At 42.6% G+C, this 24,842-nt stretch overlaps 1 protein-coding gene across 1 annotated transcript in view; it reads right to left on the minus strand.

The window, feature by feature from the left end:
* MDFIC (MyoD family inhibitor domain containing) overlaps window positions 1-24,842 on the minus strand; it is a 105,607-nt gene that overhangs the window by 42,995 nt on the left and 37,770 nt on the right.

Here is a 24,842-nt window from a genome sequence, read left to right on the forward strand (position 1 = left end):
CAAAATCCTATAAGCAGCAGTATGTGGACCAAGAACTATCAGAAGTGCAGGCAGGATTTCGAAGAGGCAGAGGAACTAGAGATCAAATTGCCAACATACCCTGGATCATGGAGAAAGCTAAGGAGTTCCAGAAAAACATCTACTTCTGCGTCATTGACTATGCTAAAGCCTTTGATTGTGTGGATCATAACAAATTGTGGCAAGTTCTCAAAGAGATGGGAGTACCAGACCATCTTATCTGACTCCTGAGAAACCTATATGCTGGTCAAGAAACAACGGTGAGAACTGGACATGGAACCACAGATTGGTTCAAAATTGAGGAAGGAGTTTGGCAAGGCTGTATACTGTTGCCCTACCTATTTAACTTATATGCAGAGCACATCATGAGAAAGGCAGGGCTAGATGAATCAAAAATTGGAATTAAGATTGCTGGGAGAAATATCAACAACCTCAGATATGTAGATGATACCACTCTAATGGCAGAAAGTGAAGAGGAACTAAAGAGCCTTCTGATGCAGGTGAAGGAGGTGAGTGCAAAAGTTGGCTTGAAACTCAACATTAAGAAAACTAAGATCATGGCTCCCGGCCCTCTCAATTCCTGGAGAATAGATGGGAAAGAAATGGAGATAGTTACAGATTTTATTTTCCTGGGCTCCAAGATCACTGCACATGGGAACTACAATTGAAAAATTAGAATATGCTTGCTTCTGAGGAGGAAAGCTATGGCAAAGTTAGACAGCATACTAAAAAGCAGAGACATCACCCTGCCAACAGAAGTGCATATAGTCAAGGCTATGGTTTTTCCAGTTGCAATATATGGTTGTGAAAGTTGGACCATAAGGAAGGCTGAGCACCAAAGAATTGAGGCCTTTGAACTCTGGTGCTGGAGAAGACTCCTGCGAGTCCCTTGGACTGCAAGGCGATAAAACCAGTCAGTCCTAGAGGAGATCAACCCTGACTGCACTTTAGAAGAAATACTTTGGCCACTTAATGAGAAGGAAGGACTCATTGGAGAATAGCCTAATGCTGGGAACAATTGAGGGCAAAAGAAGAAGGGGACGGCAGAGAATGAGGTGGCTGGATGGAGTCACTGAAGCAGTCGGCATGAGCTTAAATGGATTCCGGGGGATGGTAGAGGAGGCGAAGGCCTGGAGGAAAGTTGTCCATTTTCTTTAGAACATTGGGATGAAATATCTTGCAAGTCAATAGGTCAGTCTCTGTGTCTGTGATTTCTTTTCTTTGTTAAAAAGTTAAAAGTTAAAAAAAATTTCCCTGTTGCAAAGTGTCAGTTTACAATAGTTTACAAAAGTTCTTGACCTTTGTTCTCCATTTTCAAAAATTCATATCTTCCCTGTTTTAAGTCTGTCTTTTTCCATTTTTCCCTCTTAGATCATTAAGAATTTAAAAATTTCTAAAGAATTAATAGAAGCAAACTGTTTTTTTAAATGTTTACTTGAAAAAAGAAATTGAAAAAAATTGAAAAAAGAATTTTATAAAAAAAATTGAAAAAAGACTTTTAAAATTGAAAAAGATTTAAAAATTGAAAATTAAAATTAAAAAGATATTTAAAAGTTGAAAAAAGATTTAAAATTCAAAAAAGAATTGAAAAATTGAAAAAAGAAATTGAAAATTGAAAAAAGAAATTTAAAAATTTGGGAAAAAAGATTTTAAAAAACTTCAGAAATTTTAAAAATTTAAGAATTTACAAGAGTTCTTTGCCCTTTATGAAGTGTTATGCACTTCTTTATATTAGAAATCTCAGGCTTTTTCTAGATGCTTAGCTCTTAACCCTCTACAACCTGCCTTTAAAGTTTCCTCTCTGTCCACAAGTGTTATGTACTTATCCTTTTCCTCCCTGCCCTCTTGCTCTTTGGTTGCCTGACCACTGCTGGGGTTTTTGGTACGATGCCTGGTGTTTAGCCACAACTCAGCTGCTCTACCACACTGTTCTCAGCAACTCCTGGTCCACCATGCTGCTCTCAGCCACTGCTGTGGGCACTTCAGCTTGCTGTCATACTTAGCTTTGTACCGCTGCTGCTCAGCTGCTCTGCCGCGCTGCTCTCAGCCACTGCTGATCTGACATGCTGCTCTCATCCCAGCTCTGGGCACTCTTCTATTCTGCCACTTAGCTCTGCCCAGGTGCTGTTCAGGGTCCACCATGCTGCTCTCAGCCACTGGTCTGCTGTCACCTAGCTCTGTTTCACCTCTGCTCAGTGGCCTCAGTTTGTACCTTACCACCTCCACTGAGATGCCTGGCTGGGTTGCTGGGCTGCCTCTCCATCTCTCAACTGGGGTGCCAGGCTCTCAGCTGGGGCACTAGACCCCTCATAGCTAGATCACATTCCAGCTGTGTCATCTCTTAGCTGGAACACCAGCCCCCCCCCCAAAAAAATCTAGAAGTTTATTTTCATAATGCTGAAAATGTAGAAGATTTTTTAAAAATAAAATTTAAATGGAAATTTCTATTCTTGGATGTTAGTCTTATAAAATAATAGAGTAACAGAGTTGGAGACAAATACTTTTTCACAAAATTCTTAATTTCTTAAGAGATTCAAACAGATCTTCCACTTTAAAAAATAATTCAACCTGGAACTTTACTATCACAAAATACATTTAGAAATTTGGTCACTAATAAGTGGGACAAAAATTAATTTATTTGGTCATTATTTGTCAAGGCTGTTCTGAAATTGATAAAAGAAAAAAGAACATATTTATTAGAAACCTTTGCTTATATTTTCCCATTATTTTTATTTTTATCCTCAACTTTTATTTACTGAAGAGAAAGCAATAAGTAGAATCCTGAATCTCCTAAAGTTGCAGATGGAGACCATTAGGTAAATGAGGTGCATATAGCTGAGCATACTAGCTAGAGTCAATTGGGCCTATTGGCATAAGTCAAGGAAGACAATAGTCAAACATGAATTTGTCACCTATCCTCAAAGTGAACTGAAACACATTCAAGCAATTGCATTTAATTATAAGGTAAAATGAATTTTCCTTATGTTCAGATGTAAAACCAAGGCAAAATGGATATAAGTGGTTATATAAATCCTGAGAAACTCAATATCATCTATACAGATAATTCTATATGTTCATGTTCATATCTGCAATAATTTATTTATAATATTATCATATTCCACTATATGATACTGGGCAAATGCACCAATCAGAAAGTGAAATATCTTTTTCACCACTATGGAATAGTTGTTCAAAGAGAATCTAAGCTATGTTCAGTAGGATCGTATACTGTAATCATACATGGTTGCCCATTAACAGCAGCAGCTAAGGAAACCACAAAGTTACTATACTCTCTTGTCCAAAGACAAAGTCAAAAAAATTGTCCATGGCCAACAAGAAGGCTTGCTATATCTGCAGAAAATTCTCAAACACAGCTTCCCGTGTGAGTAGAAATTATGAGCCCACTCTTGTACACAATTCTTAAATATCATAATTCCAAATCATACCAGATAAGGATATATCCCAAATGAAGTATAGGTAGTTCTTTCTTAATGACTGCTCACTTAGTTAACTGGCCCAAGTTATAACAAATCCCAAGAGGCCTGGCTTTCCAAAGACGGCTTCCCTCACATGACCATTGTCAACTTGCAAAGCTTTCAAGTTGCCATGAGCAGGAGGGAGGAAGAACTGAAGTGAATTCCATACATTCTTCCTGACCGCAATCAGAAGGAGGGTGTTAGGTTTCACAGCCAGCCAAAATGGTTAATTGGAGAATGTGATTTATGACATGGCCAGAGAGGAAGGGAGAGACAGGGTCATAGGGGAACATAAATCTACGTGGGATCAGTCCTAACTGCATCCGAATATTGCCGAATGTTGCTCCTAATAAATGACTGTATTTCCTTTGAAGTTTGGATCATGGCTCATGAATTAATTAGGGCATCTTTCAGAAACTTGACAACCATATTTTGGGTGCTTGTCAACTGGCTTGTCTTTATGGTCAATTGCAGTATTCTTAAGCATATGACATGGTTTATCATGTTTTTTGCTGGAAACCAGTTTTTCAAAAAACACCAGCAGGAATGCATTGACTCATTTAATGACCAAAACATGTACTTTATGACTAGGGTATTTGCTTAATGACCACTACAAAAAAAAGTCATAAAATTCAATTGTTGTCATGGTCGCCTCACTATACCAATCCTGCTTGCCACCAAACATCAACAATGGGAGATGGGAAAGAAGGCACTGGACTGCAAGGGGGATATTGAGGAGGATAAAGGAACGCAAGTGTGCCAACTGAGACAGATCCAGCTCCTCAAGGTCTTCGGCTGAGAAAGCTCGATGTGGAAAGGCCATTCCCAAAACGCAAGTGTAACCAATTGGCTAGAAAATAGATACTGGGAGGACCAGGGGAAAGGGGAAAGTTTTCCTATGCTGTTTGCATGTGAAAATGTTAGAATTGGCTTTTCCACTTCTATACACACATGGAATGTTCAGTAAAGTTATACTCTTGGTAACAGATGTCCGAGGAATCTCCTTTGATGTCTCAACCAGTAAGATGGTTGACATTAAGCCAATTCTCATAGTCTACTTGGATCCTACCAGGAAATTTGAGCAAAACTGTCGGTGATAGGCAGACTCAGAAGAGAGAAAGAAGCTGGGTGAAGCTCTGGCTCAGGAAGCCCCAGCACTGCCCCAAGCTGGGGTAAAAGCACCTACTGAAGACAAAAACCAAAAAATCCAAGCAACAGTCTGCAGCCACTAGAGAGTAGGCAAAGGATGTTCCATACCAGTGAACAAAGACTTGTTGGGCAGCTAACATGGGAAAGGCAGTGGAGACTAAGAATGCCTTCCCTCCCTCTGGAGTCAATGTGGTACATGGAAGCAAGTGGAGAACCAGGCAGGCAGCAAAGTGGGATGACCCAGTTGAGTGGGAACTCTTGGTCATCACTGCAAGCCTATCCATGGAGCAGTTGAAGGAGAAGTTTGGAGGGATGAAGATTCATCTGGCAGCAACACTAGAGACCACAGACACCCCCCGGGTTCAGGAACCACCAAAACCTAGGCAACCCTGGCTACTCCTTCTCCATCTCTTCTTCAGCCAGTGACACAGATGCCCAGAGTCCCAGAACAGACAGAAGTTGCAGCAAACCTCGTCACTCCTCTTTCTTCTCTTCAGCTGGCAGCACCGGCACCCATGGCCGCAGCCAGAAACCCAGCACTGGAATCAATGACAGCAGCTGAATTCCACCACAGGGGTTTGTTCTAGCACCAGCCACTCCTCTTCATGGTTTGTTTTGATGGATGCTCAGGCTACCTGGCTCACTTCTTGGCTCAAGCCTGGCACAACATGGAACAATGTACCCAGGCGACGCAGCCTGGGTGTCAGCCTCCGCCTCTATATTGCTTGTTTGCTTCGGCTGCCATTGTAACGGGGGGAGGGGGGAGCTGTCTGGGTATTTGGAATGGGGGAAGTGAGCTGGTGGATATGTCTTGTAACAGGGAGTGAATTGGAGAAAGTTTTTCTCAGCGTTTTCTCTGCAGCTGGAAGGCGTGCTGATAACAAGTCAAGGTCAACTGTCCTGTCATACCAGAAGGATGGGGCCATCTGAAGCTGCACCCCACATGAAACCTTGGGGGGATGTTGATTGGATAATCCTGTCTGGACCCTTGGGGGAGGGGTTTGGGGATGCTTTCTATATGTGATTTTCACACCTATTGCCTCAGACCTTGCTTTTCTTTGGTTGCATTCAGTTCATACTCAGTAAAGGTACCTTTCTCTATGAAAATGGAGTCGGAGTATTTCTTTCTTGAGTTTGAAAGGAGGCATACCTGACATTAAGCAAGGTCTCCCTTAACAGCCATCCTGGATAAAACTACCGTGAAGGCTAAGCAAAGAATGTATGACCAAGGCAGGGACCAGGAGGACATGGGAGCTGCTGGACCCCTACCTCCCAGTCATGCCGCAGCTGGGAAGCTTCAGAGTGGATGGCTGATTTACGGCTTGAGGAAAAGCCAGTGAGAGCCAAATGCTCGCTGGGCATGGGGAAGATGCCAGAGCTGGAGGAGATTCCCCATGGAGTAACAACTATCAGATGCCAACACAGAGAGGCTGCCTGGCAGGAAGAGCTGACCCAGGCTTTACAACTACTGAGAGAGGCTTGTGAGAGTTGAAAAGCCCACAAAAGGTATGGATTGCCTGCCCATGAATTGCCTGTCCGGGGGGGGGGGGAGGCTGATCGCCCTGGGCGTGAAATTGAGGCTTCTGCTCACTTAGAAGAGAGACCCAAAGCCCGGGAAGACGCAGTTCAGGCATCTGGAATTCAAGCGGCGGCTGCGATCCAGGGCCCCCCTGCTGGGCAGGCATTGCCACAGAGGCGTAAAAAGCCCAAAATCCCCTTGCTATCAGTAAAATACGGGGGAGATCCCAAGGGATTGGGATTCTTACTAACCCAAGTGTGGAACTACATGCAAGAATGGGGGGAGGACTTCACCTCAGATGCCGCACGTGTGATGTGCGTTACCATGGCCCTGGAGGGGGTGGCGGCTGAGTGGATGGTGGGACTCCATAATGAAGATTCCCCTTTGATGAGAAATTATGACCAGTTTATGGCAGCCCTCAGAGTGTGCTTTGAGGACCCATTAGCTGAACGAAAGGCGAGAATCAGGATGAAGTCCATAAATCAGGGGCAGAGATTGGTGGCTGAATACACCCAGGACTTCTGCGAGCTGGTGCGCCACATGAGAGGGTGGTCAGAAGTTGCCCTGCTGGAATGCTATAAGGATGGCCTCAATGAGGATGTCTACAAGGATTGCTGCTCCCAAGGGGCCCAAATCCTCCAAGGGGATTTGCAAAGTTGGTATGTGTAGGCTGCTGATGTGGAGATCGATTTGGCCAGAGATCGCTACCGTGATGGTCGCACCTGGAACAAGCCACCGTCCTTACCCCACAAAGGGGCCCCAAAGGCTACCGGGGGACCTTCAGGCTCCAAGCTGAAGTCCACCGCATGCATCAGATATGGAAAAGAGGGGCACAGAGTGGCTGATTGTTTCTCCAAGCCTGGAGCCAAGGCGCCCCCTGGTGGAGGGAAAAGAGCCAACAAACCGCCCACAAAACCCCATGAGACCACCCTAAAAGGGGTGGAAGTCATTGAGTTTGCTCCCCCAAACCAGGGGGGGGGAACTCCGACCACTGCCAATGACAGTGAAACTGAAACTGATTCCGATGAGGACCTCATGGTAAGTCAGAGTGGGGAACCCATGACCATCCCAGTGGAACTAAAGGTACCATCTACTGGGGCCCAAGGGAAGATGCTAGCCTTTCTAGATTCGGGGTGCACAAGGTGTGTCATCAGCCCTGAAGTCATAGAAAAGATGGGTTTAAGACTAAGAATGATGAAAAGGCCCATCACATTCTGTCAGTTAGACGGGTTGATAGCTGGGGAGGGGGCAGCCCATTTTGTGACTGAACCAGTTGAGATGTGGATGGGGGATCACCAAGAAACTCTGAGCTTTATTGTGGCCCCTGGCATGGAACGACCCCTTCTACTTGGACTGCCCTGGCTCCGAAAATGGAACCCGCATGTAAATTGGAGGACTGGCATGTTGTGCATCCACTCTAGCCAGCAAGGGAAGAGAGGGGGAGAGCCCCTATTGCATGGGCAAAGTGGTGAGTGAGTTGGTGGCGGCCACAACAGAACACCTTGTGGGGGAGGAAAAGATCCCAAAAGAGTATTAGGACCTCCAGGAAGCATTTAGTGAAAAGGCGTCAGATGTGCTGCCCCCCCATTGGCCTACAGACTGTAGTATAGAAATCCTCCCAGGGGTGAAACTCCCTAAACCAAAAATCTACCCCATGACACCCCCCCTCTGGGAGCTGGGGGAGCGACGAGACTTTATCGATAAAAACCTAAAACATGGCTTCATCCAACCAGCTAGGCCACGAGTAGCCGCCCTGGTGCTATTCTGGGAGAAGAAGGATGGGTGCCTTCACCTTTGTGTTGACTATAAGAACCTCAACGCCATTTGTGTGGAAAATGTTTACCTACTGCCCCTCATGAAAGACATGCTAGCCCACCTGGCCAAGGGGAAGATTTTTACTAAACTGGATTTACAGGAAGCTTATTACAGAGTTCGGATTAAGGAAGGTGACAAATGGAAAACTGCTTTCAATTGCCCACTGGGTTTTTTCCAGTTTAGGGTGCTCCCTTTCGGATTACAAGGGGCCCCAGCAGTATTCATGCAACTGATCAATGAGGTACTGCATGAGCACCTCTACAAGGGGGTCCTGGTCTACCTGGATGACATACTTATTTACACTGAGACCATGGATGACCATGTAAAACTGGTGAGGGCTGTCCTGAAAACAGTTAGAGCTGCTGAGCTGTATGCTAAGTTGTCAAAATGCAAATTCCACCAGACTAAAATTGGCTATTTGGGGTACAGGATCTTGCATGAGGGGATAGAAATGGACCCAGAGAAAGTCTGGTCAGTCCTGGAATGGGGGCCTCCAAGTACCTGCAAGCAACTACAAAGCTGCTTGGGCTTTGCTAACTTCTATCGACAGTTCATCCCCTCATTCACGAAGATTGCCTTACTGATTACTAACCTCCTGAAAACAAAGGAAGAGGCGAAGCCAAAATCTTCCCGGCCTCTTGAGTGGACTATGGAATGCCAGGCGGCTTTTGAAAAACTGAAATGACTGTTTGCTGCTGAATCGGTCCTTAAATACCCTGACATGGAGGCTCCATTTGTTGTCCAGGCCGATGCCAGCAATGTGGCCATCAGGGCAGTGTTACTTCAAGCCAATGCCGAGGGAAATTTACAACCCTGTGCCTATACCTCTCGGAAATTATCTGAAACCGAGAGGAGATAGGATATCTGGGAGAAGGAGGCTTTTGCTGTTTGCTGGGCACTGTTAACATGGAGGCACTTCCTGGAAGGGGCAAAGCACCCTTTTGAGGTGTGGGCTGATCACAAAAACTGAGGCCCTAAAAACGCCCCAGAAGTTGTCACCTAAGCAAGTCCACTGGGCCCAACACTTTAACCCCTTTAATTTCTCTCTGCACTACCTTCCTGGGGGAAAGAACTTTATGGCAGATGCTCTTTAGAGACTACCTCAATACAATAGTGCCCGAATGGAAGTGATATGCCCGGTTATCCCCTCGAAACAGCTGGCTGCTCCAGTAGTTACCAGAGCCCTGGTGAAAAGGGACCTAACCTTGTCCAGCGACTTGAGTGAGCAGTTAAAAGAAGCATTAAAAACTGATGAGTGGTTTTTAGCTCACTCCAATGAGTGTACACTTCGTGAGAGTCTCGCCTGAGTGGGAGCGAAGCTGTATGTCCCCACCAGCCTGAGGGGAGCGGTGTTACAACACGCCCATGATGCTAAAATCATTGGGCATTTTGGGTTTCTAAAGACATTACATTTAGTTAAATGACAATTCTGGTGGCTGGCTCTAAAGAAAGACATAGAAGCCTATGTGGCAAGCTGCCCTGTATGTGTGTCAGTGAAGAAGCCTGCTGGGAAACCCCCTGGGTGACTTCAGAGTGTAGCCAGACCGGGAGCTCCATGGAAGGAGATATCCATGGATTTTATTGTGGAATTGCCCGAAAGTGGGGGGGAAATATGGTCATTTGGGTGGTTACAGATTTGTTTTCCAAGCAAGTGCATTTTATACCATGTCCCAAGATCCCCTTGGCTAAAACTCTGGCTAAACTGTTTGTCCAGCATGTGTATAGATTACACGGGGTTCCTGAGTGAATAATCTCAGACAGAGGTGTTCAGTTCACCTCCCAATTCTGGAAGGAGTTCCTGGGGTTGTTAGGCTCCGCCCAGGGGTTAACCCACCATCCTCAGACCAAAGAGGCTTGTCAAAGAACTAACTCGATATTGGAATAATACCTTAGATGTTACATAAATTATCAGCAAGATAACTGGGTGGACCTGTTGCTGTTTGCAGAGGTCGCCTATAATAACTCTATACACAGCAGTACTGGTTTTACCCCATTCAAGGTGGATACATGTTTGTTCGGGTTCTCAGGGAAACTAGTAAAGAAAACAACTTCACACTTGTGTATTGGCTAAAATCTGCATTCTGACTTAAAGGGAGGGGTCTTTACTGCTTTAATCCTACTTGTCTTGCCTAAGGGTATTCAGATCTTGCTTTAACTTGGTTGCTATCACTTCTGCTTAATAAAAGGATCCTTTTGAACTACCACATTTCAAGAGTCTTTACTTTCTTAAGTTGGAAGGAGAGGCAATCCTTACAGAAAGCAAGATCTGCAAAACGTCAACCCAGAGAAGCAATCTTTGCTCTACTGAGGGGATCTTGCAAACCTTGCGTCTGAATGAAGCAGAGAACTGGGAGAAGTTGAATGCTGGGGGGAGACATCAACTGCCACCCAGATGCCTGTTTCGTACACCCCATCAGAGAGGATGAGGTAACCCTGGAGAATCTTGAAAAGCCCCGCTTCCCGATTAGCATCGGGAAGAAAGATAGCTGGGATGAGAGAACCAGAGGAGTCACCCTCAGCTGTGGCAACCAAAAACCAGGGTGGAAACTGGAACTAGAAGCTCTTGCTGATCAGGGGGGACTAACTGAAGCACCACTGAGGCAGGATTGTCTGAAGAGGCATATAACCCAATTGGTGATGGAAACTTTGGAAAATCTCAACATCCAAGGGGAACCAAAGAGCTCTGAAAGGGCAGCAGTTGCGGATGATGCCACAGGAGGCACCCCCCTTCTGGAGCTTTCCTATCGAGCAGATGGCACAGCAGCAGTGGGAGAAGACCCTGCAAACCCTCCCCCTGTTCTGCCCCAGCTACGGATCCCAAAGAACGCAGCACACACGAAGTCCATTCAATCCTTAGTTCACTAAATAAACCAGTCTTTTAAAACAATGGTTGTTAATTAACTGCATTAACAGCTGCCAAGAATTCAAAGAATAATAACTGAAAGCTTACTATGGTTGGCAGAATGCCCAGAAGCAAAATATTTCTTTATTATTTATTTATTGGTTCGATTTATATGCCACCCTTTTCCAGAGACTCAGGGCAGCTTACAATGTGTTAAGCAATAGCCTTCATACTTTTGTATATACCTGCTTAGTAGGGCTTTCGGGCCCCCCTAAGCGGTGTTCTTTTTTATACAAAGTCAGCTTATTGCCCCCACAAACCAGGTCCTCATTTTACCTACCCCGAAAGGATGGAAGGCTGAGTCAACCTTGAGCCTGGTGAGATTTGAACTTGCAGTAATTGCAGGCAGCTGGTATTACTTAACAGTGCTTTAGTCTGCTGTGCCACCAAGGCTCTTCCTTTGCAGGAAGCTGATAAGATAAGCAAGACAAGACATGAAGATATGTGAACTAAGTTGTTCCCTGCAAATTGCTTCAGTCGACATTCCTCCTTAAATAGACTAAGGGAGTGGCCAATTAGCCCCAAGCATTACTCTCAAGGAGACCTCCTCCTAAGGAGCCACTCCTGCCTTTTGGCAGCTCTGCACGCCCATGCATCGAGAAGAGGCTCCTCCTCTTCGTCCTCTTCACTTAAGGGAGATTCTGGAGGTTCTGAAGGCCCTGGCTGAATCCCCGCCTCTGGCACCATCTTCTCCAGTCTCCTCATTGTCTGACTCGAGTGCCAGCTGCACAGGCTACTGGCAAAGCACCACACCAGCCTCCTCACTGAATCAGCTACTAGCTGCACAGGCCCCATACGGGCCACAACACTATCCCTCACCCTTCCCCCAAGTCTGTCAATCTGGATGCAGTCAGGACGGGAACTGCACGTGAAAGGCGCGTACAAGATCTGGAGCATGAACAGAAGTTGCATCCTCCCATGTGAAGTCCTCCGGCCCATACCCCTTCCACTTGATGAGGTATTGGAACCGACCCTTCAGCCACCGGGAGTCTTGAATGCTAGTGACCTCGTACTCAAGCGATTCATCTCCTTCATGAAGCGCCAGCTGAAGACGGTCAAGTTGGCGGAGTGGACAGGTAGGCCGTTCGGGAACCAGGAGGGATCAATGAAACACAGAGTGTACCCCCAAAGACCGAGGCAGGGTCAGGTGGTAGGCCACTGGATTGATGACCGCCTCCACAGGAAAAGGCCCAATGTAACGATAGTCTAGTTTTCTGACTGGCCGGTCTGAGGGGAGATGTTTTGTTGACAGCCACACACAATCCCCAACAGCCAACGGTGGTGTCCCCGCCGAGAGCAGTCCGCGACCCTTTTATAATCTTCCTTGGCCTTGTCGAGATATTGTTTCACCAGTTGATGAATGGCCTGTAACTCAGTCAAGAATTCATCCACTGCTGGAACTGGGGAGTCAAGGGGCGTGAGAGGGAAGAAACGCGGGTGATAGCCCAGATTGGCTAAGAAAGGGGTGGTTTGAGTGAAGGTGTGCTGGGAATTATTAAAAGCAAACTCTGCGACTGCTAAGTATTCTGTCCAATTGTCCTGTTGCTGATTGACAAAGCAGCGCAGGTATTTCTCCAATATTCCAATGACATTTTCAGTCCCGCCGTCAGTTTCAGGATGATAAGCCTTCAATATTTCATAAATATTTAGGGGGAAAAAAGATGGCTCAAAATGTCTCTGTGTTGATTTTCGAAATCTGATTACGATCAGTGTGTAGAACATGTATCCCCTCCCCCTTATGAAAGATATGCTACACACATCGCTAAAGGGAAAAAAATTTTCAAATCTGGACATAAGGGAGGCTTACTACCATGTTAGAAATAAGGAGGGGGATCAGTGGAAAATAGCATTTAACACCCCGCTCGGGTGCTACCAATTCAAGGTGCTCCCCTTTGGGTTACAAGGAGCCCCTGCAGTGTTTATGCAGTTAGTAAATGAAGTGCTACATCAGCATTTGTATAAGGGGGTCCTGGTCTACTTGGATGACATTTTAATATATACTGAGACCAAAGCAGAACATGTAAAACTAGTCAGGGCGGTTTAAAACAAACTCCACTCTGTCAAACTTTATGCTAAACTTTCTAAATGTGAATTCCACCAAGAGAAGATTGACTATTCGGGGTACTGCATTTCACACCAGGTCGTAGAAATGGACCCTCTAAAAGTGCAGGCTGTACTTGATTGGGAACCTCCATGCATGCGTAAACAGTTACAAAGCTTCCTGGGTTTTGCCAACTTTTACCACCAGTTTATCCCTGCTTTCGCTCAGTTTGCCCTCCCCATCACCAAGCTCTTAAAAATGAAGGGGGAGGGCAACCCTAAACCGAAGCAGCCGTTGAATTAGACTATGGAATGCCAGGCGGCATTTGAAAAGCTTAAATGGCTGTTCTCGGCAGAACCAATTCTAAAACACCCAGACATGGAGAAACCATTTGTCATACAAGCAGATGCCAGCGATGTGGCAATAGGAGCGGTCCTGCTTCAGAAAAATGAGCAAGACCAACTACAACCATGCACTTACACATCCAAAAAGTTGAATGAGACTGAGCAAAGGTGGGCCATTTGGGAGAAAGAGGCTTATGGAGTTCGTTGGGCACTGTTAACCTGGAGGCACTTCCTAGAAGGCAGTAAGACCGCTTTTGAAGCCTGGACTGATCATAAAAATCTAGAAGCCCTAAAGACCCCAAGGAAACTCTCCCCAAAACAAGTACGATGGGCTCAGTACTTTAAATGGTTTGATTTTACTCTAAAATAACTTCTGGGGGGGAAAGATGCGCTTTCTGGCAGATGCGCTATCCAGAAAACCGCAATACAATAGTGTTAAATCAGATGTAATCAAACTCATAGTATAAAACAATCAACTAGCCACTAAAGTAATCATCAGATCCCAGGCAAAACAAGAAACATTGACGGACAATGATACCACCCAAACTTTTAAACAAGCATTGGCCACCGATGAATGGTTCTTGAGCAGCAAATCCAGCTGTCTGATGAAAGAAGACTTGGCTTGGATGGGAGGGAAGTTGTATGTCCCTGCAAGCCAAAGACTATGCTTAATGGTACAGTGCCATGACTCCAAATTAGCTGGACATTTTGGGTTTGTGAAAACTTTACACCTGATTAAAAGACAATTTTGGTGGCCATCACTAAAAAAGGACATAGAAAGCTATGTAGCTAGCTGCCCCATTTGTGCAGCAGCAAAAAGACGTCAGGGGAAAACCCCAGGTCTATTGCAGAAAGTAGCTGAGCCTTCAGCTCCATGGAGAGAGATTGCAATGGATTTCATTGTAAAATTGCCAAACAGTTATTTGGGTGGTGACAGACCTGTTTTCAAAACAGGCACATTTTATACCTTGCCAAGAGATCCCAACTGCTAAAGGTTTAGCCAAATTATTTCTAATACACATTTATCGACTTCATGGAGCTCCACAAAGGATCATCTCTGACAGAGAGGTTCAATTCACATCCAAATATTGGAGGGCATTTTTGGACTTACTTGGTACTGGCCAAGGGTTGAGCTCCTCTCACCACCCGTCTACTAATGGAAATTCTGAAATTTTGAACTCGGTGCTAGAGCAATATTTATGATTTTTTATTAATTTTCAACAGGATAACTGGACTGAACTTTTGCCTTTTGCTGAAGTTGCGTTTAATAATACTGTACATTCAAGCACTGGGTTTACCCCTTTTAGAGTAGTGACAGGCCAGGATTTAAGTCCCATATCTGAACTACCCACAGAAGAACCCACCATCCCCTCACTTAAGGAGTGGATGGATAATTTGCAAAACACATGGCCAGTGGTTAGATTAGCCTTAAAGGAAGCTAGAGAAGCTTTTAAAATTCAAGCTGACAAGAAAAGGATGGAACCCAAAACTTTTCATGTTGGAGACAGAGTATACTTATCTACAAAATTCCTGAAATCATTACAACCATCAAAGAAACTAGGGCCAAAGTTCATTGGACCTTTCCCCATCACTAGAGTCAGCAATCCAGTAGCAGTTGAACTACTCCTTCCAAAGACACTCAGGCAAGTCCACCCAGTATTTATTTATTATTATTTATTTATTCAATTTGTATGCCGCCCCTCTCCAAAGACTCAGGGCAGCTCACAATGCATTTAAAATCATTATAAAAAACATTTTAAAATTAAAAATATTAAAAACATTAAAACTCATTCACACCATTCATGGCCGGATCTCGCTGGATCGCAAGAGTGAGATCAACGGCCCCAGGCCTACCAGAAAAGCCAGGTCTTCATCACTTTTCGGAAAGCCAATAGGGTGGGGATGGTCCAGACCTCAGGAGGTAAGTGGTTCCAGAGAGCTGGGGCAGCCACAGAGAAGGCCCTCCCCGCGGGCCCGCCAGCCGGCATTGTTTAGCGGATGGGACCTGGAGTAGACCAGCTCTGTGGGATCTTACCGGTCATCCATCTCTTAATTTTTGTATACTATCCTAATACTTCTTGGCACGTGTGACTCTTTGTGGACTTTGGTCTTTCTTTGTCTCCTTACTATCCTTATCTTCCTCCTCCTTTTCCTTCGATGTCCCTTCTTTCTCTCTTATCTGCTGGGTTACTTCTTCTTTCGATGTTTCCGCCTCTAACTCCTCTTTATTACTTTGATCCTCTTCAGACGCTCGTAATTGATCCAGGAACTCTTGAGCTGCTACTAAGCTATCTATCTTAACTTTATTCCCTTGCCACGTGATCCACATGCCTTCTGGTAAGATCCACCTGAAGAGAATATTCCTTTTGTTTAATTGAGTAGCCAAAAACCTATAATCTCTCCTTATCTCCCTTACCCTCCTTGGGATTTGTTTCAGTATGACCACCTCCTTTCCCTTATACATGATTGGCTCATCTCTTGCCATACTATAGAGGATATCCTTTACCTTCTTCCTTGCGAATCTTATATGCACCTCCCTTGGCAATTTATTTCTTCGTGCATAATTTGTCTGGACCCTGTACGCCTCGTCAATTTCCTTTATAATATCCAATTTATCTTGTTGCAACACCTCAGCAATTAATTCTGCCATCACCTGGCACAGATCTTCTTCCTTATCTTCCGCAATGTTTTGGAAACGGAGATAGAAGGAGGCTCGATCCATTTCCAATTGGGTAATTGAGTCTGCCAATTCCCTGTTCTGTTCCATCAGTTTTTGGTCAACCGTATCTAAATTTTTTTCCTGTTGTTCCATTTTAACTTCCATCTTTTTAATCTTCTGTGTATTAGTTTGTATCGATTCCTGTATACCAATCATTTTTTGATCTAATGCCCTAATATCTGTCTTCAATTCAGTATGGTTACTAGACATTTTTTCTTGTAACATAATCATCGTGTCCTGTATTGCTGTCAATGTTGATTGCATTGCTTGCATTGTGGGTAGCATTCCTGATTTCTCCATTTTAGAGAAACCTTCAGTCAATTTCTGTGTAGCAGGTGATGTCGTTGTGATCGTGGGATTTGAGGATGTTTTCTTTCCTGTTTTTGTCACCGTGGATGAGAAGCTCATCATCTCTTTTAATACCTTTTTCTGTTTTCTTGTTATATTTTCAATGTTTTTCCAAATTGTCATCCACCAATATTTAACTGCCTCTATCAAATGAATTTATATTAAATCGTTCCCTTCCGTTCCACTATTCAATATTGTTTAGTAATACAATAAATCAATAATTCAAATTTTTATCTATTGCACAAACCTATCTTGTAATAAGTCACTTATTGATCAATTAATAGTTAAACTAATTTGAACTAAGATAACCCTCTCACCTGCTACCACTACTTAAGCAAATTATCTTTACCTACTCTTATTTAACACTTAAGCACTGATGACTTTCTAATATATCTTGAGCAATCTAAGTACACATATAGATAATTAATTATGCAATCTCAATATTCAATATTTTAAGTTATAAAAAGCTAATCAAAATTAAGAATTAATAATTGAAAGAAGAAAGGAGGAGAAGAAAGGGAAAAATCCAATTATAGAATATAAAGGATTATAGCGTATATAAATTCCTTAATAAAAAATCTAAAAAGTACTTAATAAATTTTAAATAAGTTCACAATTAATTTAGATTATCTAAAATGTAATATGTAATATATATAATATTAATATAGATATATACTTGTAGATATATAAATTTTCTAATATTTTTTTTTGTTGTTGTTATTTGCCCAACTCGTTGATTAATTAATTGATTAATTGCTCAATAACTTCTCTCAGTCATAAAAGAGCAAAGGGGAAAAGCAACCAAAAATATAAAAAAATTCTTTTACAATGATGCAGCAGGCACGCTTTGCTGTATGATCTGCTTCGCGTTGCTCTTAAGTTCAATCACTCTCCATTTGCATTGTCATTCAGATTTCATCAGCCATGTTATCTTCCCCAAGTGCTCCTTCTCAGTCTCTCAGCTCAAGACAGTCTTATTGTTAGTCCTGACAGCTACCGCACTTCCAAAATCCAGTTCCTTTATTCAATTAGTCTATTCCACACTCTTAACTTTCCAAAGTTTGTTTGCTCAAAACAAAGTATCAATCCAATCCACTGAAGGCTCCGTCTCCCTTTCTAAAAGTATCCTCAGTCTCACCAGCACGTCTGCGATTTCGTCTCCCACCAATCTCCTCCAACCTCACAATCGCCGCCAATTCCTTCCAGGATCCTTCTTATCCGACGCAGCCAGCACAATCCAATTGAACTCACTCCGAGCGTGTTTAAGGGAGAGTAGTACGAATGATCATAGGCACCAACTTCACCGAAATCTTCTTGCTTCCTGTCTTTTGTTGGCTATCACAGCTTCAAGTCTGCCATTTAAAGCAGACGCGCTGCGTTAGTTTGACAGCGGTAGTCGGTCCAGCAGAGAGTGCTTGCTCCTCACCGCTCTGCCTGCTGACACCCCGCTATTGTCCGCGGAGCTCTCCGAGCTCCCACGCCTCGAAGGGACCCCAAAACGCAACAAAAAAGTGGCGCTGCAAGCAGCGATCGCTGTCACAGCGCCATATCGCTGGGATTCACCAACCGGAAGATTGGAAATTGATATCGGTTAACGTAAATGGCCTAAACGATAACAAAAAGAGGAAAAAATTTTTTACAAAATTAGCTAAACAAAATATGGATATAGTGTGCCTTCAAGAGGTCCATATTAAAAAGGAAAATCATTGGAATATAAGAAATTGGGGAATCTTTATGCATCCCTAGCTGATAAAAAGAAAAGGGGAGTAGCATTGTACATCAAGAAGGAAATAAAAGCCGAACTAAAATATGCAGACCCGAAGGGAAGGGTATTAATCGTGGAAGTTAAAAGAGGCAACTGTCCAATCTTATTAACAGCAATTTATGCCCCGAATGAAAACCTAGGAGACTTTTATAAAAAATTAGGAGAGAGATTAAGCATGATGGATAAGAGCAAGATTTGCATAATTGGCGATTTTAATGGGGTAATAGATTCAAACAGAGATTATAAGGGGACCAAGGGTAAAAAGAAAAAGAGGAAAAATTTACCAAACCCATTCTTTGATATGGTAGAAGAACTCAATCTAGTGGATATTTGGCGGGTTCTGCACCCATATCAGAGGCAGTATACATATTATTCTAATCCTAAGAAATCTTGGTCTAGGATTGATATGATGTGGATAAGCAGAGATATAGGGTTAGATATTAAGTCAACAGAAATCATGCCCAACATTTGGGCAGACCATAATCCATTAGAGGTTAAATGGGAATGTACGCACAAGAGAAGAAATACAAGATGGAGATTAAATAATCAATTTCTAAAGGACAAGCAAAATGTTGAGAAAGTAAAAAAAGAATTAAATTTATTTTTTGAAGTAAATGAAAAGGAAGCAACATCTCAAGGTATCATATGGGATACAATGAAAGCGTACATAAGAGGACTAGCAATATCGTATAGTGCACACAGGAATAAGGAAAGAAGAGAGAGGCAGAAGGCACTGATAGAAGAATTAGGGAAAGCCAAGAGGGAACTACAACATAAACCAGATAATAAGGATGTTAAAGAAAATTGGATGGTTATACGGCACAAATTAAACGTAATAGATCAAGAGGAATTGGCGTACAAAATGAAACGAACCAAACAATATTATTTTGAAAATGCAAACAAACCGGGCAGGTGGCTGTCCTATAGGTTAAAAAAAGAAAAAGAGAAAGGCATAATTCATCAATTGGAAGACCCGGAAGGCCACCTCAACAATAAACAGGAAGATAAATTGGAGATTGCCCGAGAGTATTATGCGGCTCTGTATGCGGAAGAACAAATTCCTAATGAAAAGGTGGTCCAATACTTGTCAAAAGAAAGTCTTCCAAAAATCGGGGAAGAGGATAAAGAAATACTTAATAAAGAAATAACAATGACAGAATTAAGGATGGTAATATCAAAACTTAAAAAGAACAAATCCCCAGGCCCAGATGGGCTTCCAGGGGAATTTTATAAAAATTCGGATTTGGGAGAAATTTTGTTACCAAAGTTGTTAGAAATTTATAATGAGGCCCTAACAGTATCCAAAATTCCAGAATCATGGAGAGAGGCGTATATTACTCTCCTCCAAAAAGAAGGAGAAGACCCAAAATTAATTAAAAATTACAGACCGATATCCCTCCTGAATACGGACTACAAAATCTATATGGGTATTTTAGCAGGAAGGCTAAAAATAATTTTGAATAAATTAATACACAGTGACCAAAATGGATTCCTCCCTGGGAGGCAAATCAGGAATAATACAAGGATGATAATAGACATATTGGAATACTATGAGGAACACCCGAACAAAGAAATGGCATTGGTCTTTGTCGACACCCAAAAGGCATTCGACAATCTTAATTGGCAATTTATGAAACAACAAATTATCCAAATGGAATTCGGATCAAATTTTGTCAATACGATATCCACAATCTATCAAAAACAAAAGGCTAATATATTACTGAATGGAGAACTAACTAAGACTTTTCAAATTAGAAAAGGGGTCCGACAAGGGTGCCCTCTATCCCCACTTCTATTTATCTTAGCACTAGAAGTATTCTTGAGAAAGATTAGGAACAATAATGAAATAAAGGGTCTGACAATCAGAAAAGAGATATATAAGACACAGGCATTTGCAGATGATGTGGTATTAATCATGGAAGAACCATTAGAATCAGGCACTAAAATTCTGGAAGAATTGGGCAATTACGGGGAGGTAGCAGGCCTTAAATTAAATAAATCCAAAACTAAATTATTAACAAAAAATATGATGGAGGTAAGGAAAAAAGTACTGGAAGAATCAATGGAGATCCAAATCGCCAAGAAGGTAAAATACCTGGGGGTCTGGATTTCATCAAGGTGCTCGGCCCTCAGAGAGGATAATTATTTACCATTGATTAGAAATATTAAACAGGATCTGGAAAAGTGGGGAAGACTACAGATATCATTATTAGACAGAATCGCGGCAATAAAAATGAGCATGTTACCCAAGTTATTGTATCTATTCCGAACGGTCCCTGTTAAATTAGATAAAAAATTCTTTCTGGAGCTCAATAGCATCATCAGGAAATTTATTTGGGAGGGAAAGAAACCAAGGATAGCAATTAGGAATTTACAGGACAAGAAGGAAAGAGGGGGTTTCGGATTACCTAAATGGGAGTTATATCAAAAAGCTGCAAACCTAGTATGGCTGAAAGAATGGGCAACCCTGAGAAATAAAAGACTGTTAACTTTAGAAGGGTATGATCTCCAGAAGGGTTGGCATGCATATCTCTGGGATACTGGGAAGAAGATAAAAACTTACTTCCATAGACATAAAATAAGGGAGATCTTGATACAAATATGGGGAGAGATGAGACAGAAGCACTATAGGAAAATTCCGAGATGGCTTTCCACCATGGAGGCTATAATATATCCAAATGTATTAGAAGTGGGTAAAACGGTCAGATACAATGAATTATTAGATGGGGGAGGGAACCTTAAAACAAGGGAAGAATTGATGGAACAAGGTATTTCTATAGACTGGTGGCCATATAACCAAATTAAATCCAGATATAAAAAAGATAAGGAGGAATTTGGCATTGAAATGAGCATAAATGGATTTGACAAGATATGGATGGGTACGGACGACAAAATTCTAGCTAAATTATATAATTATTTATTGGAGTACGATATGGCAGAGGAAGTAGTTAAAGAACCGATGTTAGCATGGGCCAAAAATATAGGACAGAATATAAATTTGAACGAATGGGATTCAATATGGAATAATAACCTTAAAATGACAAAGGCGACGACTTATAAGGAAAACCAATACAAGCTGTTTTATAGATGGCATATGGCCCCAGCTAGGATAGCGAAGATCTACCCCAATTCGAGCCCTAAATGTTGGAAATGTGACCATCAGCAGGGTACTTTTTATCATTGCTGGTGGACATGTAATCAGGCACAAAAATTCTGGAGGATGATATGGGTGTGGATTAGAGAAATAATAAAAGAAAATTTTGATTTTGACCCAAAAGCTTTTCTCCTGGGAATTTTGAAAACTGAATATGCAAAAAAGAAAAAGTATTTAATTATACATATTCTGACAGCCGCTAGAATTTCCTTTGCCCAGTATTGGAAAGAAAAACAAATACCACCTCAAGAACATGTTATTGGAAAAATATTGGAGTGCGCCGAAATGAACAAATTGACTTCAGAAATTAATGACAGAGAAGATTCAGAATTTTATAGCGTGTGGGACATGTGGTACGAATGGATGGGGAAAGAAATAAAGAAGGTAATAGAGATTAAATTTTAACTAATTAACAAAATCTATATGAATAGTATTAGATTTAGTCTTAGAGAGTTGAGCACTATTATTTTTAAGTGTTTGAAATTAAATCTAGCTTCAAGAAACAATATCAACAAAAGACAAGCAATAATGCATGTAGATGTATATATGTATATAATTGCACCAATGAACCGAAAATGTACCGATTGTATCACTATATGTTATAATAAAAATCAAAAAAAAAAAGGGATCTTACCGGTCATTGGGAGTTATGCGGTAGAAGGCGGTCTCGAAGATACCCTGGCCCTGAGCCATGTAGGGCTTTAAAGGTAATAACCAACATCTTGAATTGTGACCGGAGACCAATAGGGAGCCAGTGCAGCTTGCAGAGAATTGGTGTAATGTGGGTGTACCTAGGTGCACCCACGACAGCTTGCGCGGCTGCGTTCTGAACCAACTGTAGTCTCCGAACACTATTTAAGGGTAGCCCCATGTAGAGCGCATTGCAATAATCTAACCGTGAGGTGACAAGGGCATGAGTGACTGTGAGGAGAGCCTCCCAATCCAAGTAGGGTCTTCAGAGGTGATCCAACCAGTTATTCCATCCCACCAACTTGCTACACCAGTCATCACCTGTGCGCAAGACAAAATGAAGCCTCAAATAGGCAAGGATGTAGAAACAACCATAAAGGTGGCATTAGAAAATGACATGTGATTCCAAAACCATAGAAATGAATGCACGATGCAAAACAGTTTAGCCTCAGTAGGGGCTAAATTGTACATCCCTGCAAGTCAATATAGTAAGAATAGAGCAGGAAGGGACCTTGAAGGTCTTCTAGTCCAACCTTCTGCTCAAGCAGGAAACCCTATACCATTTGGATCTGTAGGAAGCTGCTAGTCGGAGGGAGAACGGCTGTAAGGAGCTCTCCCAAAAGCAAATTAGGTTTTTCTTTTTTTAACGTTTTAAAGTATTTTTATATTTTTAACTCATTTTTAATCTATTTTTAATCTATACCGGACTCTTACAAAGCACATATAGTGTGGCTACTGTTTGCTTTAGACATATTTTAACAACACTACAACCTGCATTCCTGGCCTAGGCTACTCCCGTGACTCCTCCTCGCAAGGCCTGAAATTCGGATTATCGGACTTGTTGACAAACTTCGCTGGAGGCCCCTAACTTCGGAGGGGACTTTGAGCTGTTTGTTTTTGGAACGAGTACAGTAAGGAACTGGCTGCAGACGCTCCCGGTAGGACTGCCTTTAATGAAACCCTATCAGCTTTTAGTCTGCTTCTCCCACATATTTCCCTGTGAAATAATTTAAACAATTTAAACAATTCTGAAAATAGATGATAGCAAAGAAGTAGGAGTAAAAGACAAGCCGTTGTTTGGAAAGGAGATTGGTTTTTATCTCTGTGCCTCGGCTGAGACCATCATTAAGGCCTACCTTAACTACGATGGCTGAGGGAGGATAAATTATTGCGATATTTAATTCCACTGGGAGAAGCTGGATCAACTGCCTACCAGAATGGGAAAGAAAAGTAAGAGGCAGAGAGCTTGTTCTCTCTCCCCAGAATCTATGATGGAACTTAATTACTCCAAGCCTCTTAAACAGCTTAAATTGGATGACTGTATGGAGAGGTGTAATCCAGAACCCCAATCTGAACTTCGAACTTTGTCTCTATCGACTGTATCACTGGGAGAGGGAGATACAGAAGGGGAGTTTTCTTCCCGGATTTCAGATTCAAACTTGCCTGCTAGAATGGGTTTTTTCAAGCTCTATCCCCTCACCTACTTCTAGCTGCTTAAAAGAAGTTCCGACATATTCAGACCTCAGAGAGATGGTCTGTACTCAGAGTATGTTAACTGCGCACACAGTAGATTCAATATATGACTTACTGACATCGATCAAAAGAGACATCGAGAGGATCTTCCAATTCTTAAATGGCCCTCACTCTGCAGCTAAGGAGGGTGAGATTGCACACCGTCCTGACGCGCGGAGAGAATGGGAGGGTGTAAGACCTCAACCCAAACAACAAAGCATTGCAAGTACTGATGCTAACCCTCATCAAGGAAGAAGGTTGTTAAAGAAACAAATCGCTTTAAGGATAAGGAAAATCCCATGCAATAGAGGACGATGGACTTCAAAGGAAAGGATAATCCTCTCACTTGCACAGCTATTGAAATCTGATCCTTTATTAATAGATCTACTCAGATATGAAAAACTTCCCCAGCATAGCAATTGTGTCCGACTAATACTGCATTTTGACAGCAATACTATACCGAATGCTGTAATGAAAAGAAAAGGATCCCTGCTCAGATTTGAAGTCATTCCTACAAGAGTCTTCTCGAGTGGGCCTATTAAACCGCTTTTACAAGGATTTAACCAAACATCAAAAATGGTACCTAGGAACCACTCTGCTACCTCCAGGGTCTTTCCTCCAGAATCCGGAGAAACTATGGAGGCAGGCCAGATCAGGGAGGTCCCATATATGAAGGCAAGCACTGACAAGCCAGAGGATGATATAATCAGCGAATTTGTCTCCTTGTCTCCAAAGGAGCAAAGGTCAATGTTAATTGAATTTGACTTATTAAGATCTTCACTAGCAGAAGCCTGCAGTTCAATGAGAAGGCCATCCAAGTCGGAAGAACGGGGAAAGCATGTGCAGACAAGGCCTAAAGTCGTAAAGTCCGTCCAGCGGGATAGAAGGGAAGGCAAAAGTCTTTTCAAAAAAACAAAGACCATGAACGTAGCAGCAGAAGTTCACCCTCCCCCAACAGTGCAACTGCCCTCACCTGTCTCATCTTCTTTAAGAATGGAGGAGGCACTTCCGCAACAAACAGAGGCCACTTTTGACTCCTTTGGCACTCCAGAGAAGGCGGTGGTAGTAATTCCGGACCCCTCCACCAGAAGGGTGGAGGAAGAGACACAAGGAGTAGTGCCTCGGGGTGATTGACTAGACAACAAATGGCCAACAACTAGGGTACCTTATATCCCCAGCCTTTCCCTCCTGTCCTGGAATATAGCGGGCTGGAAAGGCATTGCAAACCGGATGGATTTTATAAAATTGATTTCAACACATCATCTTATCCTCCTTCAAGAAACCTGGCTGACTACTAATGATCCACAGATCAGCTTACCGGGTTTTGCCTCATGGCATAAACCAGCAGGCAAAGTCAATTTAAGAGGGAGGGCAATTGGGGGCTTAACCA

The sequence above is a fragment of the Pituophis catenifer genome, unplaced genomic scaffold, assembly GCF_029215685.1.
Source record: "Pituophis catenifer annectens isolate HBS135680 unplaced genomic scaffold, rPitCat1.0.hap2 SCAF_7, whole genome shotgun sequence".
Lineage (NCBI taxonomy): Eukaryota > Metazoa > Chordata > Lepidosauria > Squamata > Colubridae > Pituophis > Pituophis catenifer.